We start from the raw sequence: 20914 nt of genomic DNA on the forward strand, positions 1-20914 counted from the left end.
AAGCAGGGGAGGCCTGCTTTTGTTTGACTGAGCAGTTCGGTATCAGGAATTGTTCATTCCTATTGAGAAGACTGAGAGGTACATCATGATGAAGAAGAAAAACAAAGCAATGTGTTTCATTTCGCAAATGGAGGGGAATTCATGTCTGTATGTCAAGCATCACTTTTCTAAAAAGCCCTGTCTTTTCAGTCATTAGCAGACATTCATACTAAACCTGTAGTTGGCTTTCCTTCTTGGTCCTTCTGTCATATATATTTCCCAACATGTCCCAGTGTTGACCTGTGTGGATCAGGTCTCATCACTTCTGATCCTACACAATGTCTGGGGTAAAGTTTCTATATTTGCTTTGTATAATGTCAAAATAAGCATTAAAATGACCATGAGAGGTTCCCAATAGAAGGACCTTGATAATTGCATGATTTTAATTATTTAGAATTATTTTAAAATAATATATATATTATTTGTTACTTTAAATATATGTAATGGACCTCTGATCTACTTCTGCAAAACAAGGCATCTGTATACACAGCTTAGCTGACCTGTTAATAAGGCTTTTCTGGCCAACTTTAGGGCACAAGGCACTAATAGTTTATTATTCGGTATAACTGTAAAACAATGAGTTAAGAGGGAATGTCTGTCTCTCCCTCTTTCTATTTCTCATTTTCTAAATAGCAAAATAACTAAAATAACTACCTATAGGCAGACGTGACTATATCCTCATGCCGTACAATTAAGTAAGTTTTTATCGTATTGAGATTCTGTTTAGTGTAAACAACAAATGTGAATAATTGAAGATCTGAGTGAGGTCTTCATATTGATTGTATTGCCAGTGGTTTGTTTGTGCTGAGCATTTGGGATTCAATAGAAATATGTTGTAAATATGTTTTGCTTTAATGCTGCTCACATTTAAACATGGTACATTGTTAGGATGAAGCTTGAATTATTGAAGAATCAGAACAACTAATCCTTGATAAAATCAGAATGCTTTAAAAAGTTTAAGCGAATCCTTTGTCCTTCAGGTTATATGACCTGAAAATAAAAGTATGCAAAAGGATTTAATAAAACATAGGCTACCCTTTGTGAGAGCTCTCTCAAGGCTTTTCAAGGAGTAAATGGTTACCATTACCAGAGGTAATGTACTTCATTTGCTTTCCTAAGAAGCTGCTTTGATATTAAGAGAAACTCCTGAGCTAGGATTGGAATTTAAACTCCTGTAGGGTATTTCATCTTGCGCCCTAACAGACCAGCAGCTTGTTTGATTCTGAGGTCAACTGTATGACTGGGCATCAAACTGGCTTTAATAATTTCAGTGTTATTTCTCAATTTTTTAGTTGTTGTTTTTTTTTTTAGTTTGTGCAGCTTCAGTAACGATTTTGGGCTGTTATGTGCTGTGATTACAGAGTAGCTGATGTTGGCTCTGTTCAGCGTTTCCCATTGAAAAAAAATCCTACATACATTAATAATATTTTTCTCTCTCACCAGTTCTGCATTTTAAGTGCAAAAATTTTTTGTTGTTGTAAATATGAAACCATACATAGTTTCTTTATTGTAACAAAGCTGTAGTTGGTTCCCTAGAGTACTTCTCTGAGCAGAGTTTCCCAAGGGAATAAGAGTACATGGGTGCTTTGAGGGGGAAGATATCCCCCCCCCCCCCATGATTCAGTGGAAATATCTATGTAAAGAAGGTAATGTATATATGTGTGTGTGTTTAAAAATATTTTATGCTTGTGTGTTACATTATGTGTATTGATGTGATTTTGATAAATACTGTCTATCTGTTTGCAAACTAAAGCCATCGTTCGAATGCACTAGGGCCTGATTTAGTGTTCGCTGAGGTCAGCAGAGAGCTTCCACTTAATTTTGACGGGATTTGGTTCTGGTGCACAAAGAGGGAAAGTTGATCCATAAGACTATTGAGCTGTGCTTCAGATAGAAAAAATAGCAACTACACGCTGGAATGTGGTACTTGCCTTTAGGCACCTGGAGGAGGCGATGACCCAATGGAACTAGAAACAAATATATTCTTGCTGGTTTTGCAATTTCAATTTCCATGTTGTAGGAGAAAATTGTAGCCCATTAAACTCATTGCTTCATCTGTGAGCCACTTTTCCTCTCCTTGCTTTAAAACGCTGCAAGTTTCAACACAAAAGATACCTATTTGCCTCCTGGGTTTCTGAAGCACTTAGATGTACGATTTTGACATGATATATGTCTTTTAAATTTCCCCCTCTGGTAGCCCAGGTGGTGGGAAGTGTAAGCTGGGAGCATTTAAGAAACTGGTGCAGTGTAAACGCATCTACACATACATACCTGCTCTGAAATCTGGCTAAATTTAACCAAAAAACCCCTCAGCACAGATGTCCTCTTTGGTGCTTAACACCAGAGCCTTGGGTTGACATGTGAAGGTATGAACACTAAATGTAAACTTCACCTCTCCTCCCCTTGCTTTTGGCACTAAGAAATGCCATCATCTTAATGTGTAAAATTCTTATGTTTGGCATGGCAGATGAGTTTCATTTTGAGGCAGGAATATGGCTGATTTTTGTTATAGGCATACATGGATTTAATTTATTTGTAAGTGTAAAACAGAGACTGGAATTTCATCAGGTGCCATACCCCCTTGGGTTTGTTTAATTGGACTTGCTGTATGCAAAGGACTGGCAGGTAAATGCATTAAGTATTCATACTGGAGCTGGTTCCTTAGGTAAAAACAAAAACTATTTGACTCCCAGTTTATCAATGTCAAGTAATATATAAGAAAACTTACTTCTAGTTGATGAGTGAGGGATTATATTCTGACCTGTCTATTGGTGTTTATCAGTTACTTAGCTGACAATAGGTATGCTCCAATATTTCACATTCTGTGCTACTACACAAATAATAATGGTATTTCCAGCTCTCACAAATTATAATTATTACCCAGCTGCTGATGACTGTTCTGTTTTCCTAGTCTTTTCCCTGGAAAGCTCTTTTTTGCTGCCATAGGTCTCTGCATGCTTCCCTACAATCCTGCTGCTCTCCAGTAGGGTTCTGTCAGTGTTTGCTGGATTAGCAGGATAATTTGCTTTCCTGGCATGTTTTGCTTGTCCATAGGGACAGGCTGCTCAAAAGAAGAGAGACCTAACCTGGTGCATCAAGATGCAGAAACTAGTAACTATCATTAGTTCTGAGCTCGAACCTCCTGGCGCTGAACTGCACGGTCTTCAAGAATAGTAAGATTGATGTGTCTGTTGCTAGTTTAACATGCCAGCCTAGCCTGCTTCCAAACTGAGTTGTAGCGTTATTATCCTTCAGTGACAGATATGTGCTGTGATGGTGATCTTTGACCTGCATAAAATAAGTCAAAGGAACAAAGCAAAACTTCAAAGAACACGAGTGTGCCCAACACTTTCAAGCTTATGAGAACAATATACTGTTAGCATGAGTATTGTGGAGATTTAATCGTTTCATCTGTCCTTGGCACGTTTTTGTAATTAGAAATCAGACAATCTTTTTAATTTTAGAGCTAGAATTTCTTTCTCTCCTTTTTCTTTGTTTTTCTCAGATATCAATCATATGCTTTGATTTTCTTTTAACATTTTGCATATCACATACTCTGATTTATCACAAGAATGTATGTTGCATATGCAACTAGTAGAGAGCACTTATGGTCCTGTTTTTGACAGAACAAGTCATTTGAGCCAGCTGCAGTAAAATTTTCCCGATTCAGACTAATGATCAGGAGAGTGATTGCAAATTCCAGGATTTTCTGATGTAGGGAGCCAGCAAACAGCTATAAAACCCAGAACAAATGCATCCTATAATGTGCTTTGTTCATTTATTTCATACCATAAGGATAGTTTTGTTTTAATTATTTATGATAATAAACTTCTGAGTAAAGGCATTCTGCTGTATTTTGTAATGATAATGAAACTTGAGTGATGCAGGGCCTCTCCACAGCATCCTGATATTAAATGTGTCTTGCAAACAAAATAAGGAGTTGGTCATATGCTCTTTTTTTTTTCTCCCTATTTAAGTAGGGTTTGAAAGCTTGTTTTCTCCTTCTCTCCTGTCTTTCCCTTCCCCTCAAGATAAAACGGGCCTAATGCTTTTTCATGTATCCAAAATTCACACTGTTAGAAAGAAGCTCTTAATTAAGGCTCAGTATCCTGTACTTTTTAATGTATGAGAACTTGTGGAAAGCATCTTAAAGAACTTTTCCAAACATTCTCTGTAAGCTTATAGGGAGCATCACACTGGCTTTGCCCATCACACAAATTTTGCCCACTGGCTGCCTTTATTATCATGCTAAGGGAAAAAAAGGAGGAGTCAGAAATACAATTAAAAAGGCCTTTGCAAGTCACCTGTAAAGTCTTTATGTGCAAATTATGGTAGATGCATCTCAGAGGCTCTACAGTAGTTCATTTCTAGTGGCGTGATTTTTTTTCTCTCACTGGTTATCCATTTAAGCAAAAGCTATTGAAGCAAAAGGCATTTCCTGGGGAATTAATGATCGGATGGGAGGAGTTGATAACCTAAAGTACAAGTGAGGGCCATCTATCCCAGCCCATCATTAGTCTCCAGAAGATTCCCTGTACTGAGGTCACTGATTTACTGACTTTTTTTTTAAAGTGAAAAGGATAAAGAGCAGTACCAATTTGCTGTCTGCATTTTTAAAGATGCTCACATATTGTGCTTATATTTAATCTGTTTTAAACTAGTAGATTGATAGGATGACATACTACGCAGTACTTAAGAACTTGATAAATAATAATGTATGGAGCATTTATCAAGAATTAATGCCTCTCTACTAGCCAGTTGCAGTACTTTAAAATTTGTTAGTATTTTATTAGTTTGAAAATTATTAGCCTCCCGAGTGCTAAAATTGAAGTTACTTTGCTGGTGGTGGCTGTGGTGGTGTTACAACTCGAAAGAGATAAACGCTATAAATAGAGTATTAATGGTAACATTCAGTTTTGGTTTTAGCCCTTACAATGTGATATGTGGGAGGTATATTTTCTGGTAGGTAGTGCGAATAGAGATGCTGTAGTAGTAGCTCCTTACCATTAAAAAGGGAGGTTAATCAAGTTGTAGGTAATGGGACTAAGACATGGGTAATGGGAAGTGGTTCCACTCCAGCTGCTGCCACTGGTTCATCCTGTGGCCATGAGTTAAGTCCTTTAATCTCTCCATGACTCAGTTTCTCAATTTGGAATGCATGTTGCTAATGGCAATGAACTGCTTAACTAGTGTTTGCACATTGTTCTGAATTAATAGCTGTCAGGAGAGCCTTTGTTCCCTGTTGTTGTTACCAAATTTGTAAATATTAACAATGGAAAAAAATGAGTGATTTATCTGATGAATCACAGGTTCTCATCGTTCGATGTGGCAGGCAGTCTCATCTTCTCCCTTTGCGTGATGATTTCTGTCAGCATTATGAGATGAAGGCCTGTAAAATGTTAAATCTTCTAGATCAGATCTAGTTACAAAATCCTATTTGGACTAATGCTCTGAAGTGATTGTGCTGTAATTCAGTGAATTAACAGGATGATTTTTAAAAAGTGGACAAACTATGTTTTATTCAAGGAAATACTTAGCCAGAATCTGCGTGGAACTGAGGAATGTAGTTGGTACGGTTTCCTCAGGAGGGTTCATCCTTGACGAGTTGACCTGGAAGAAACCCATGAGATCAGTAGGTATTAATAGACCTGCTCTCCATAAGGACAAGCCAAGGTATGGAGGGACCAAGACTATTTCTGTTCAGGTAGTGAAACACTGACACAGACGAGAAAAGAATCTAAGGAGTCATATAAGCAGATGCTTTTATATTTATAGAGTATATTCCTCCTGGTATTAATTCGGTACAATACCAGTTAAAAGAACATAAAGCTGTAGATCTGTCTTCTGACTGCTGCTTAAAGTGCTTAAACCTGTCCCGCAATGGTGAAGAGATCCACATAGCCATAGCCAGATGACCTCCTTGAAGCTGAAATCATTAATTAAAATGTTTAAATCATCAAAATAAGTAAAGGTAGATGTGAAATGTGGCTATACATGTGCAGTCACAGAGCTCATAGCTAATGATATGCAAATTGCTGTAAAGGCTTAGTGTGAGGTGCTGAAAAGCTGCATTTGGCCGTGGCCGACCGATCCCGGGGGCGTTGGCTGGCGGCTCCCAGTGCGCAGGGAGACAGCCTCGCCGGGACCTCCTTTTCTGAGGGTTTGGGCTGTGCTGGCCACGGAGATGAGCTACCTTAGAGTAAAGGTTGACTCTTCCTGTGGGAAATTTTTACTTGGTGTTTAACTTAATGTTAGGCTTGGTTCATTTTGCTCCTTCCATCAGCTCTTTTAGGGCATGTTGTCTGATGTGGGCATTTGTGGCTCGGGAGGCCAGGCTAGATCTGTAGAGGCCCTTGGTTTTGTGTGTCAGGCTTGTCTTAACCATAGGTGGGTGTTATGTGGCTATAAAATCCACTCTGTAGGATTGTTTGCTTGAACAGATGTTACATTGGCTTTAGAGCTGTAATTATTCTTTATTTATGTCTGGTTGCTTCAAACTGGCATTTAAAGAATGACAGATTCTGGGGCAATACAGAAATGTGGCGGGGTTTGAATTACATACAGTATGTTAAGTTAATATAAGGAGAATAATCCACATTGTAAAAATCAGAGAATCCTTCCTAGACCAACAGTAATAGACACTTTTAGGCTTTCAGTGTAGCAATGCAAGACTTTCAAGTGGAAAATTGTTAATTTACTATAATGAATTGAAATGTGAAAAAACAAATATTTAGTTAATTGCCTCATAAATCTGTCTGTTACTATCAGTGGAATTAAATTGATAAACAGTTCTTTAAAATTAATTTCCACATGGCAATGTGCAGATTTTATTTTATTTTATTCAAACCCCATTAGGTATTTGTATGAAAGAAAACATAAAATTGTATTTTTGTCACATTAAAGAGTGTGTGTGACAAAACACACATTTCCTACCGTGGCTACTGAGGTTTTAATACATTTGGCATAATGAGGAGAGCTGAATGTTAGTTATTTTCAAAGGCAATACCAGCTGAAAAGTGGAAGTACATCATACTTTCATGATTGTATCATCTTGCTTTACTGTCAAAACAGCTTAACTCAGAGTCCTTTAGCTGTTGGGGTCAGAGGACCGTGGACATGACGCTTGAAGGTCACATGCAGTTTTGGGCTGTTCCCAGTGCTGAAAGTGCTTCAAGAGGCTGTGGGGAAGGCAGGCGCTCTCAGGGGGACTATGAAGCTTATTTCTGGTGACTGCCAGGATGGGAGTTCCTGGTGAGAGGACGGGGTCAGTGTCTTATGTTACTGGGCCCGTATAGCCTCCGCAGCCACAACTTTTCCCAGTTTCGAGCCTGCTGCAGTAACGCTCGTGGGCCCTTGGTATGAAAGGAGGTGGGAAGCTGAGTGCTCTTGTACTTGAATCACCTAATGACATTATGCCCTGTGCAGTATCAGTTTGTCAAAGTAAGTGGGGCACTACACAAAATTAAATCATTTGATACTCTCCATCCTTCCAGCAAATGTAATAAGAACATCCTTACTGACCTCTCCCAGTGACATTCAGCAGGAAAAAACTTGTCTCGCGGTGAATGACCCAATGTTCTGGAAACACACATAAAGATAATTCCTTCTCGCTGTATGGTATTGTTAGATAGTCTTAAATTTCAACTTGATGGTTGTCACCTCAGAGTTTAGTGGTGGATGAATGGTTGCAAGCTACAGCTGGTCTTACAGTGAAGTGTAATGTCTGAGAGTCAGGACTCCTCAGTTTTCTTCCCACAGCCGTCTCTTACTTCTTGAATGACCGTCATCAACTTGCTTAAACTTTCATTCCCTCAGTTGTTTTGCTTGACAGTAGTTGCTCCTTCCCAGAGGTGTAATCGAGCATGACTTGGTCTGATTCGTAAAGAGCTTTGAGATCCCCTAAAGAAGCCAGCTAGAGGAACAAAATATTAGTGATAACAGTGACCTATAAGACTTCAGAGGAAAGAGGTTGCAAACACATTTTAATTTAGCTTTAATAATACTTTAATAATCAAAAGAAGAAATGTAATGTTTAATATTTAAACAAAACTGCATTCACTTTCTCCTCATGTTAAGTGAGTATTAAAGCAGAATGGAACCTAGTTTACATATTTTTACACTAGACTATTTTATTATTAAATACTCAAATGTGCTGGAGTTGGCCAGCCTCCAATGAATATGACTCAACTTGCATTGCATTTCAATATTTGCATGTTACATAGTATAATATTTCTATTAGACAAATGGTTGATGGTAGGGAATTTAAAAAGGATGCACTTTTATTAAAGAACACAATGTGTTCATGTTATGAAAATAAGTGATATTCATTTGCTGATTGACAGCAGAAGGGACAAAAATAGAAAGGGTTTGGAGTATAAATAACTATTATTCAGGATGCAGTAATCCATGTGTCTGGTCTTGAAAATGCATGGTGTAGTTAGTGCCGTGGGATGTGCGCCTGAGATTCTCCAGAGACTGAAGAGCACAGGAGCTTCCTGTTTGCCTCTAGTAAGTGTCGGTGCCCCAAAAAAATGCATGTGAGTTCTCTTCTCACATACTCAATAAAATACAATCAATCTTGTTAAATCAATCAGGTTTTCAGACCTATATGAGTGGTAAACCTAGTTTGAGATAAGGTGATGATTTTCAGATCAGTTGTGAAACTCCTTGCCACAGAGTATTCTGTTTGAGAGCATTCTTTGGAGAAAAGTCTTCTAGAGATGTTAAATACAAAGATACCAGGTCTTTTGTACTTAACACATAGCTTAATGTGCCAAAAATTTCTCAGGGCAATGTCAGTATTTTGGGGAGTGCTTTGCTCTGTTTCTAGGGGCTTTACTGGGCATTTGCTGTTGGCCATTGTCAGAGGCAGGATGGGTTAAACGGAACTTTGGTTTTAATTTCTTCTGGGAATTTGGCCTTAAATGGCCATGTTTTCTTCATTGTGATATTTCTGTCATTCATGAAGTAAGTTATACATGTGAGATTTCAAACATATTCAAAACATAATTGGGGAAACAGATATAGTTTCTGTTTGGCTCTGGAAACTGCAGTACTGGGATAATCATTTGCATCACACCCACCTTAAAAATTCAAATAATTTCAGACATGAGGTTGTAGTTTTGGCCAGTCTAAATAAGATTGTGTTATGATTTTGCTTTGTCTAAAGAAGTGAAATTATTTTACAGGGTTTTTTAAAGTGCTCAGTTTTAGCTTTCAAATCCCAGGGCATGTTTCAAACTTGTGTCAGTAACACCTCATGCCATATCCCTAATAGCATAGCATTCCCATGTTGTGTTAAATTTAAGGGTGTTGTTTTTTCAGGGAGCATTGTACATTTGCTTTACTTTTTCTCAGTGACAAGGTCTGTGATCTGCTGCCTGGTGTGTGTGTGTGTGTGTCAATACTTATTGTGGGATAGAGGTAAATTTGATTATTCCTCAGTCAGTTGGTTGAGATGTCGTGTACAATCTATAACATCACTAAAAAAAAAAAAAAGAAAACTGCACTTTAGCTCAAAGTGATAATGGCTTGTGGGGTAGACTGGGAAGTTTATTTGGTGTCTCACTTGATTTTTTTTTTTAATTATTTTTTTTTAAGAAATTCCTAAATTTCATTTAATTTGCATTTGTCAAACAGGAAATCTAATATCTGTTGTAAATAATGACCATAGAAGCTCTGTAGCTTTGGCATGTGCTGGTTAGTACTTAAGACTTTCTGAACTCTTGGCAGTGGATAAAGAATTTATGTTAGCATGAGGAATATAACAGAAAAGCTAGTTTATACCAAGAAGTTGCTGCTGCTTAGAGCTGACTGTGTTATCAGACCTGGCTTTTTTGTCATGATTAAATGGCTAGGTCCCATGCAACCCTCATTGAATTCACTGGGAAAATTGCCAGTAGCATCAGTTGAAGTTGAACTGTGCCCTTAGAGAGGATGTAAACCTCAGCAATGCTGATGAACTTTGTGCTGCTTTGGTTAAATTATTTTGTCATACTCTTTGTACTCTGTTTATAAACGAGGAATAAGCATTATATGTTTGCTGAAGACATGAGCATTATTTGTTATAGATTATCTTCCTCACTAGAAACCAATGATGATGATAATCCATTGACCTGCTGACTCTGAATCTATTTAGGAAAAAAAAAAGTACGAAATTATTATGCTTTCCTAAGCTGTGCGTAACAGGCACCTAATTGCTGTGAGGCTTTTTAACGTCTAGCGGAAGAATGCTTAAAATTTGGAGTTTGAAATGTTCTAGGTTCTTTCCAAGCTGATGACCATTAAGTCTCATGAAGCCACAAAATCATTGCATCTCCTGCAATTTGCCAGTGCCCAAGACGGGCAATATATTTTGCAGCAGCACTGAAAAGGGGATGTGTGTTTACTTGAATTTGAAATGAGAGCGCCTTGAATTTATTTGATTACTCTTTCCTTACCAGTAGATATTACTACAACAAATGGCGGTAATTATATAGGGTTTCAACTGAGAGAAGAATAATTTATTAGAAGATAATTTCTCTAGCCAGTGTTCTAAATAAGTCAATTAAATTTTATTAGGCTTACAGCACTATTTGTCTGTGTATTGGGGTCTCCGAATCTGTATGTGTGCACAGTACACAGAGGCCTGCGTGCACTTCTCCTTCAATCTAAAATTGATGAATGAAATAGTCGTCCTACTGAATTCTTAATTTTCCTGTGGTGGTATTCTTCAGCACATGTTAAGTTTAAGAACATGTGGTTAAAGAGCTGCACAGCATGTGAAAATGCTCAAGGGAGTAGAGGTGCCTGTTAGTAAATGACTGCATTTATTAGAGCTGTAGGAGTAGCACGGAAGTATTTCTGTGATAAAATACTCAAGCAGTTGAGTCTGCTGATTCATCTGTCTCCAAAAGGATGTGTTAATCAATGATTGTTTTGTAACTTTTTTTAAAAGGCTAGATTTATTTCTGTTAGCTGTCTATTGCATATCATTGCTGATACTTCAAGAAAATACTTGCAAAATGTGGGGATTCTGTTTTCAAGGAAGCATCCTACAGGTGCCTACAAGAGTTCTGAGTAGTAATATTAAAGAACAATTTTACTTGTAAATATGAAAAAGGGTAAAGACAAAAAGTAGAGTTCCAACATGTTTTCCAGCTCAGATGTGAGAATGCAATCTGTACACATTAAATGATAATAAACTAAAGATTTTGTGTTTACATATATTAAAATACATTTTAATCTTCAAAAATGGTGCATGTACAAAAAGAAACTTGGACATTTTCAAGAAATTTTTAATAATTCGAGGTATCCAGATGAAGGAAAACCAGACTGTAACGACCGTCGTCAGAAGATCTTTAATTGCATCAAATTAGGGTTATGCCTTGGGAGTAATATATGTACAAATATACACTTTGTAGCAGTACTATGACATGTTTGCTGTTGATGTGTATAAAGAATAATGCACAGCATGCAACTGAACACAACTATATTCATCTGTAACACATTAATATGTAGAATGCTGGTGCTGATGGGCGTGTGAAGTATGATGGCAGCTAGGAAGCTGTTAGGAGATATGCTGTGAAATATGTTTGAATTATAGTTTATATACTTTGGCAAAGACTTAATGGCTTCATTGCCATCAGTGAATTTTGAAGAAACTTCAAATTCCAGGAGAGATCAACAGAATTAAAAATAAATTAAAAAAAGAAAAGAAACTTTCATATTCTATTAACTCATAATGGCAATGAAATTCGGAATTTAGGTTGAACCTCTTTCCCTATTCAACCCCCTTGTACTAATCAGAGTCCCCTTACAGTCACAGCACATTACCCATTTAACAGAGCTTCCTAATCCAGCTCCTGTCCTGAATGTAATTTGTTTGATGCCAAAAATGCTCATAAGTTTCCCATTTATGTAAGTTTGTTAGAGTTTATCAGTGGTTTAGTGTAAGTCATAACTAGAATACTGGATTCCAGGTGTTTCTGGGAAGTTGATATCAATGCCTTAATGTGCATTCATTTATTAAATGAAAAAAAAAAGACAACAAAAACAAGCCCATAGTGTTATCTTAACTAGCTCTTTTATTTACTTATCAGGTGTTTACTCTTAGAAATATTGCATGTTGGAAAGCTATTTTATGTGAATGATGTTCTAATGACTATTTGTCTTTTACTGTCCTTTCGGAGCTGTGGTTATCTTATAACCATTTTTCTCTTTAGTTTTCTTTCCCCCCCCTCTTTTTCTTCAGTTTTGCTTTTGTTTCTCATACTACAAATTTGAACTGACAAGAAGACTGTAACAGGACTCCAAAACATACCTTGAACACACATTGTTAACCAAATTACAATCGCTGATGTCATTTACACATGTTGCCTTTCAAAGGATGAACATGTTCATTTAATTTGCTTTTTAAATATCCATAACAGTGTCCCTGAGCATTTTAATAAAACAGAAACAGTTAATTATTGCTGAATAAGGATATCCAAATATAGTGGTCTGCAGCTTGCATTTAAATATGTCTGACAGCACTTCTCTCTTGAAGAGAAAATGGTGTAAATTGCCAGTTACTCTAATTTTTAATAAATAAGTCTTGTCTTGATTCTGTTTCTTTCTTTCCCACCCCTCTGCAATACTGTTCAACAACCATACTTTCAGTGGGACCATTTCTATTAGAGTGATTGAGCTCTGATTTACACATCAATTACCCAACTTCATGGAGATTTTCATGCTCCCCTAGCTGACATCAATGAAGCATAACTGCGTAAGCGCTTTATTTCATCCCAGTTTTTGATAACTCAGACTGATAACTAATCATATCGAAAGACAATGTGCTATGATACAGGAAACAATAAATGCTCCCCTTTGAAACCTCATCTATTCTTTATACACTTACTATTCAGGAGCTTATCTCTGTCATCCATTCCCCCAGAATCGTTCCTTCCAAATTCACATTAAGGAAAGGTTTGGGGCTGCATAATACCAAAAAGAGGAGAAAATTGAGTGAAAATAACATTTTCTAGGTGTGTGTGTGTGTGGGATAACTAAAAAGAATGAAGAATATGACAAAGATAAGCCAAACCCTTGGCCTCCTAGCTTAAATTTCCATGAATTGCCCAGGGCTCTCTTGGGTGCTATTTTGTTTGGGGGCTTAAATCTTCTATATTCTCTATCATATGTGCTACAGGAATGACATTGTTTTTAATGCAAATTGTTAAGAGATTTAGCTCATGTGGATAGATGACCAGTGGCCATCTCAAGTGTTTCTCTACAGAACTGTTGAACATCAAAGACAGAATATTCTATATTTTAAAATAAATCATTTATCTTGAAGTGCAGTGATAGATATGCTAGATACTTTCAGTAACTATTCATGCTATGAAGAAGAGCACAACATTAAAGTAAGTGTTCAATATGAAAGATAGTGAGAAGTTGTAAAGCTATTCTATCATGGCTTGATTGGTCTCTGTCAAGTAGTAAAATTACCAGGACAAAGATGCAAGTTCAGTGGTGATAAACAAAGGAAAAGGAATTTTGCTATTTTAAGTGTGGTATTGCTTATGATGTTTATCATTAAGTGAAACAAGGACTTCAGATGAGCAGGGAAGATAAGTTAAGTTGGCCATATTTCTGCTTAAAGATCAGGTTTTGAAATTCCCCTCATTTACTGAATACATTTTAAGACCTGCAATGAAAGTTAAGACCTGAGGCTGCTTTTTCTTTTTTTCATTTGGAATAAATGTATTGAAATACCAGAATGTATACTGGGAGAATGTGAATGTACCAAGGAAGCCTGTTCTCCTTCCCTTGTACAATATTGTGGTACTCTGCTTTTACGTGAAATCAATGGAGTTGTTGTGAGATAAATCTGGAGTTATGTAGAGTTGAATTCTCATTGTAATGTATTTGCTAGAAATAGTCTTTACCTAGTTTGATTATCAGGTGAAATGCTTCTTGCTTTACATTTTTACTCACACTGGAAAAGAATTGCCCTGCTGTGGAAAAGCAAGCATGTATTTTAATAATGGGAATATTTTCATTGACCTGAGTTGGATTTCTCATGTAAGTCAAATATGTTCATGAGTGTTTTTTATTTGGGATGCGTAATACCTTGTGCAGGCATATGAGTTAGTTTTCGAGGAAGCCCAGTTTCTGAATTTACTTCACCAACTTCCTGAGTGCTCGTGGCAGAGCAACGATTCTGTTCCAAAGTCAGAACTATGAAGAAATAACCTTGGGAAAGGACTTTCAGTTCTCAAATTTATATAATTTTATATCCACCGTGTCTTAGTTTAGAAGCTTGTGTTTATTTCTTGTTTCCACAAATGAAAAACATTTCAGTTTGAGAACTTCTTTCATCATTTAGGCATATCTGATATTGTAAGGGGGGGGTGGAACTAGTACAGGGGAATATTTGATTTGATCATGGTGTGCATTTTTTGTGAATTCAGACATGTTAACAAGAACAACAACTATTTCTTCCCTAACTTGTGGAAGAATGCTGTTTTTCTTGAATGTTGTTCATTTATCCTAGTGAATGTAGTCTGTCACTACTATAAAGCCTCTCTGCTCCAGCTTTTTTATTGATTCTTTCCCTTTTGGGCTTTTGTTGTTTTGACTGAATCAACAGAGCAGTGTTCTGTTCTCATTCATGATTCCTCTGCAACATTAGGTGTTTGATCATTTTTTTCTCTTCTACTTTTTCTTCATATCACAGTGACTGCTCCTTCAAACTTGTCTGGTCTGACTTTCCTTCTACTCCTTCTCCTGTCTTTAAGGCTCTTGTCTGCCTTGCCTAGTCTTCTGCGCTTTGGGAGACTACTTCTGTAGCTTTAGTTAGCACATCTTTGAAGATAAACCCCAAATGCTAGGTCTCAGCCTTTAGCTGTTGGGCTTATTTCTTCAGCTTTCCTTTAACTCTTCCCTCTAACCTCTTGCTCTTGTTTCAGTCTGTTCTAAAAGGTTTTTTCTTTTCCCTCCGGATCTTTTGCACCACATCCTCTCACTTTCACCACAGATGATTGCACTGTCCTTTCCAATGCCCCAAATTTTATACTTCTTCTAGTTCTCCTTTTTGTAGACAGTGCATATATGACTTCCATCTCTTACCACTAGATCCGCATTTTTAGCTTCCAGTCCAAAACCGACTTGCATGCCTGTTATCTTTTGCCTTGATATAACCTCCTCCTGCCTCAGCCACCTTCTCCCCTTCTCCATGCTCTGCTTGATCCAGATTGTCCCTGCAGCCATCGTGGGCCACAGTGGGTGTGAAGGGTGCAGCTCCATGGGCCTTGCTGACACTCTGCAGATTCATACAGGCTGAGCACCTGGCCTGTCACGGTGCCTCAGCTCACCGCTGTCCCTTAGGGTGTCCGTAGCTAAGAAGAATGACAAATGGATGTATGCCGATCTGATTTTAAAGGATTAAGTATCAAATGCTGTTATTTTGAAATGCATTGGTTAATGCATTATGGTTACTGTTCTTTCTGCCATATCCAGCACGCTGGTAATTTGTAGATCAGTGGTCTCATGTGCTCTTGTAGCATTCTTACTGCTCACCATTCTTGATCTTCTCAGATTTATGTACAGATTTCCCCATTCAAATTCAATTATTAATCTCATAAGTGGTAACAAAACAATAAAGCTCATGTATTTAAACTACGTTGTCATGTAATAGCTGTTTCTAGGGAACTGGCCCTCTTGGATACAGTGAGTATCATGGCCTGCAGCTGTTCTCTTCTAAATCTCTTTTTTTAAAATGTTTGCAAAACATCTTTCTTTAATAGTAAGACCAGTTGTTCTCTGGGTACCCAGCCCCTTGAGCTGGAAGACAGGGGCGGGGAGTAGAATGAAGCCCCCATAATCCAAGGGGAAATGGTTAGCGACCTGCTACACCACTGAGACACGTACAAGTCTATAGGGCTGGATGGGATCCACCCAAGGGTACTGAGCGAGCTGGCGGAAATGCTCACCAAGCTGCTTTCAATCCTTTGTCATCAGTCCTGGCTAACCGGGGAGGTCCCAGTTGACTGGAGGTTAGCAAATGCGATGCCCATCTACAAGAAGGTCTGGAAAGAGGATCCGGGGAACTACAGGCCTGTCAGTCTGACCTCTGTGCTGGGGAAGGTTATGGAGCAAATCATCTTGAGTGCCATCACACGGCGCATACAGGACAACCAGGTGATCAGGCCCAGTCAGCATGGGTTTATGAAAGGCAGGTCCTGCTTGACCAACCTGATCTCCTTCTATGACAAGGTGACCCACTTAGTGGATGAGGGAAAGGCTGTGGATATTGTCTACCTAGACTTTAGTAAGGCCTTTGACACTTTCTCACAATATTCTGCTGGAGAAACTGGCTGCTCGTGGCTTGGACGGGTGTACTCTTCGCTGGGTAAAGAACTGGCTGGATGGCCGAGCCCAAAGAGTGGTGGTGAATGGAGTTTACTCCAGTTGGCGGCCAGTCACAAGTGGTGTTCCCCAGGGCTCAATATTGGGGCCAGTTCTGTTTAATATCTTTATCAATGATCGGGACGAGGGGATCAAGTGCGGTAAGTTTACCCTCAGTAAGTTTGTGGACGACACCAAGTTGTGTGGGAGTGTTGATCTGCTTGAGGGTAGGAAGACTCTACAGAGGGACCTGGACAGGCTGGATCAATGAGCCGAGGCCAATTGTATGAGGTTCAACACGGCTCAGTGCTGGGTCCTGCACTTGGGCCACAACAACCCCATGCAATGCTACAGGCTTGGGGAAGAGTGGCTGGAAAGCTGTCTGGTGGAAAAGGACCTGGGGGTGTTGGTTGACAGCCGCCTGAATATGAGCCAGCAGTGTGCCCAGGTGGCCAAGAAGGCCAATAACATCCTGGCTTGTATCAGGAATAGTGTGGCCAGCAGGACTAGGGAAGTGATCGTGCCCCTGTACTCAGCACTGGTGAGGCCACACCTCGAACACTGTGTTCAGTTTTGGGCCCCTCACTACAAGAGAGACATTGAGGTGCTGGAGCATGTCCAGAGAAGGGCAAGGAAGCTGGGGAACGGTCTAGAGCACAAGTCTTATGAGGAACAGCTGAGGGAACTGGGGTTGTTTAGCCTGGAGAAAAGGAGGCTGAGGGGAGACCTTATCGCTCTCTACAACTACCTGAAAGGAGGTTGTAGCGAGGTGTGTGTCCGTCTCTTCTCCCAAGTAACAAGTGATAGGACAAAAGGAAATGGCCTCAAGTTGCACCAGGGGAGGTTTAGATTGGATATTATGAAAAATTTCTTCACCGAAAGGGTTATCAAGCATTGGAACAGGCTGCCCAGGGAAGTGGTGGAGTCACCATCCCTGGAGGTATTTAAAAGACGTTTGGATGAGGTGCTTAGGGACATGGTTTAGTGGTGGACTTGGCAGTGCTAGGTTAACGGTTGGACTCAATGATCTTAAAGGTCTTTTCCAACCTAAATGATTCTATGATTCAAAAGTCTGTATTTGTGATTTCCTACTCTCCTGGCTTTAGAGGAGTCATGAGGTATTTCTCATACTAATGAGACAGACTGAACTCTGGTGTTCCTCATGGTATCTGACTATAGTTTTCACTGACACCCTCACCACTAATCACATATCTGTATTTCACAGAACATTAGTTAAGCTAAATATTAAACATAAGTCCCAGAGATTGCATTGTGGCCACACTGAGTTTCTGGAGAGCATCCCATTAGGTTCTCAGTGCACTGCAGCCTTAAGATCTAAGAAGCATCCCTCTTTGGATTACAAAGGAACCCAAATAAGTTGTTATGCTAATATGTGTATGATCTTATAATATTTGACTTTCCATAGCCACAGTCAGTGCCCTGTCAGCCATTCCCATAGCAAAAGTACATTTGCAGAGAAATAAGCCAAGTAATTGACCTGTCAGGATGAGCAACCACTTCCTTTTGAACAGATACTTTGTACACTTAAGGCTGGGATGTGACTGTGTGAGTGGAAAGTTCAAAATGAGCCTTTAATTTTTGGGGGTTTTGTTTGTTTTTTTTTTTTTCTCACAAGAGACTATATGAGAGAGAGATTTAGATTGATGCAAAGGTAGTGAATTGATGCAATTCACTTAGGGCTTTGCTTGTGTTGTAAAAAGGATGCTTACAGTTTGGTAGTCTGTAAACATCGTTGGGATCCAGGGCCTGAGATGCGCCTTTGTGCTCACCTCTTGGGTGCATGGAATAGGTATCTTTCATAAACACATGCACTAAGAGAAATACTCCAGTATGTTGTGTTGGAAAATACTGGCTTTTTTCAACCTCTTGCTGTTAACATTGTAAATACTGTCTTAGCGTAAGTTAATGTCTTTTAAAGTGATTATGCCATTTTGAATTCCTGCTTTTTTCATCATTTTTGAATTTGTGGTTTTGTAATGTGTCACAAAACGTATCTAAATAGTCTTAGAGCCTTTGCTGCTTTTTCTCAGATAGGATATGGCATGGTTCCCTAAATACTTTGAATGCTGGAGACCAGAGCCAGCTTTTAGATAACAAAGTGCTGGAACCTCACATGAAGTGTGAGATCTGTTCTGTGCTGTAATCTGTGATTCTGTGATCTGTGTGTTGAGTGGCCAGATTCAGTTTGATTTGAATGGGCCCAGGATTTCACCCTGAAACTCCAGGCCAAGGTTGCCATTGGGAAGCTGTAAAATGCAGCTCTAACTTTCATGAATAATTCTTTCTGAAGTGAATGCTGGCAGTGCCTGGGATAGGACTGCTCCCATAAGCAAAGATTACTTATGCGGGATATAAAATCCTGCTTACGCTAGATCCACTCTGCTGGCATCGAGTCTGGGCTCATAACTTCATAATAATCTGATCTTGCTGCAAGAGCCACACAATCTGAGGATCAAACTGCCAAAGAAATCCCTGGAAAGATCTCCCATGAGGGGGTGAATACAGTGTGTTCCTACTGCTCCCTGGCTGGATTATTCCTGGGCTAAACCAGCCCCCTACTCCAGGGTTGTGGGGAGAGTTGGAGTCAACCTTGTCCTCATCTTCGTGTACCAATTTGGGAAACAGTTTGTACTCACTCATTCCCATACCTGTGGGTTTTAATCTTGATTTAGGACATGGAAGGAAGGGAGACTCATGCCCCCCTTCAACGTTTAGTGAACAGGTCGCTTGTAGTTTGCAGTATTGCGTCAGCAATATGATCACGTATAGTATAGTAAAGTGATTGTTGCTTACAACAGTTTCCCTTTCGTCTCCCTCAGGAAACCAGCAAATAGTACTATAGCTTCTGCAAAAATACCAAAAATGGTTATAACAGTGTTCTGGAGCTTGATGTTGGTGCCAGTGACGCCACTACATCAGGAGGTGTTATAAATAAATAAATAAAATGTGGCATCTTTTCAACCTTCTAACTTGTAAAAGGAAAATGTGGATGGAAATCCTTCAGCTCAGCCTATGTAGGTGGCTTTGCATTCTGTTTACAAGCCATACTCAAGCCTTATTCAATCCAAGCCTGAGTGATCCTGAATTGCTTAAACCAATTATTAATTCATATTTTTTATTTAGGGATCTCATTGTGGCATTAGTCTTTCTTTTTTTTCTTTCCTTCCCTGTACAAAAACAAGAATATGAGTGTAAGGATACATGGAGTCATCAGGCAACAGACATATGCTTTCCTGTGCTCTCTGCAGGGCTTGCAGGTTCAAACACAACCTGCCTGAATCGTAAGAACTTTAATTGAGTAGATAAAGAGGTCCTCATAATTATAAACTGCAGTAGGTATAACAAGAGGCTAAATACATAGCTGTGGTTTTAATTAGCTAGTGCTTCAAATTAGTAATTGTGGTTTCACTCAGAAATCAGTGACTTTATACACTGTTAAAGCCTCATCACTGTGCAGTTCATTCCTCATTATATCTCTCGGTGTGAAGCTTTCAATACAACATCATGCTGAGCTAAAAAGGCAAAAGTTGTAGATATTTGGTTATCTTCCAAGTGCAGTGGAGCTCTATGGAGATTTAATTCATTCTTGCCAGAGATAGGATAATTAACTGCTCTTTGTCACACATGTAATATGTATGTTTGTATGAATGCATTTGTACATAGAGGGTGTGCATGGATGTGTACATACGTGTCCAGAATCTGTCAGGGAAATACTGCTTACAACAGATAACATCAGTGCGTATACTGAATCTGCTATACAAATTGTCATCTGGAATTTGGTAGCTAATTAACTGACACAAAGCAGAGCCAAAAGCCTCATAACAAATCAAATATGGGTTGAAAGCACAGAAGTGTCCCTTAATGCTTGTCACATGAGAGGTTGTCAGTGCAAGTTGAAGCACGCATCTTTTCCTTTCCTTTTTCCTTTCCTACTTTTCCCCCTCCTTCAGGGTTTTAATTATATCTTTTCCCTCAGAGGAGCAGGCGGTAGTTTGCAAAGCCAAGAGACCAAAGTACTTCAGTGCTGTTCAGGGGAGAAGTGAATGTGCTCTCTCGGCTTGTCATCTAGGTCTGGCAGGTGCACAAAGTAAGCTGACATACCGATAAGTGTCACTCGCCATTGCTACACTGAGGCGCTAGATCCTTTTCTGTTTGTTTGTTTGTGTGTAGAATTATCTGACACTGGAATCTAAAGTCTCTTCTGGGAGCCTGCTACAAAAACACTTTTAAAAACACCCTTGACATCCACAATGAAGCCATACATAAATTCTAACAAGTACGTGGGACAGAATTAGGTGGTCTAAATGACATGAGGCTGAACTGGAGCATTGGGATGGATGGAGACAAGTGTTACACAGTTAAATGGATTTGAAGATGTTGCTGTGCTTCTTTGAGTTCACGTTTGCTTTCTCTGCACAGATGTATCCTTTGTGGGCATGTGTGTGTGTTTGTGTGCGTGCACATGTATTTTACAGGCTGTTCATAC

At 39.0% G+C, this 20914-nt stretch overlaps 1 protein-coding gene across 6 annotated transcripts in view; it reads left to right on the forward strand.

Annotated features, from left to right (window-relative positions):
- Window positions 1–20914, forward strand: part of AFF2 (ALF transcription elongation factor 2) — a 347838-nt gene that overhangs the window by 69825 nt on the left and 257099 nt on the right. The gene's annotated exons all lie outside the window — the stretch shown is intronic.

Source organism: Ciconia boyciana, chromosome 12, assembly GCF_034638445.1.
Source record: "Ciconia boyciana chromosome 12, ASM3463844v1, whole genome shotgun sequence".
In the NCBI taxonomy this organism is placed as follows: Eukaryota; Metazoa; Chordata; class Aves; order Ciconiiformes; family Ciconiidae; genus Ciconia; species Ciconia boyciana.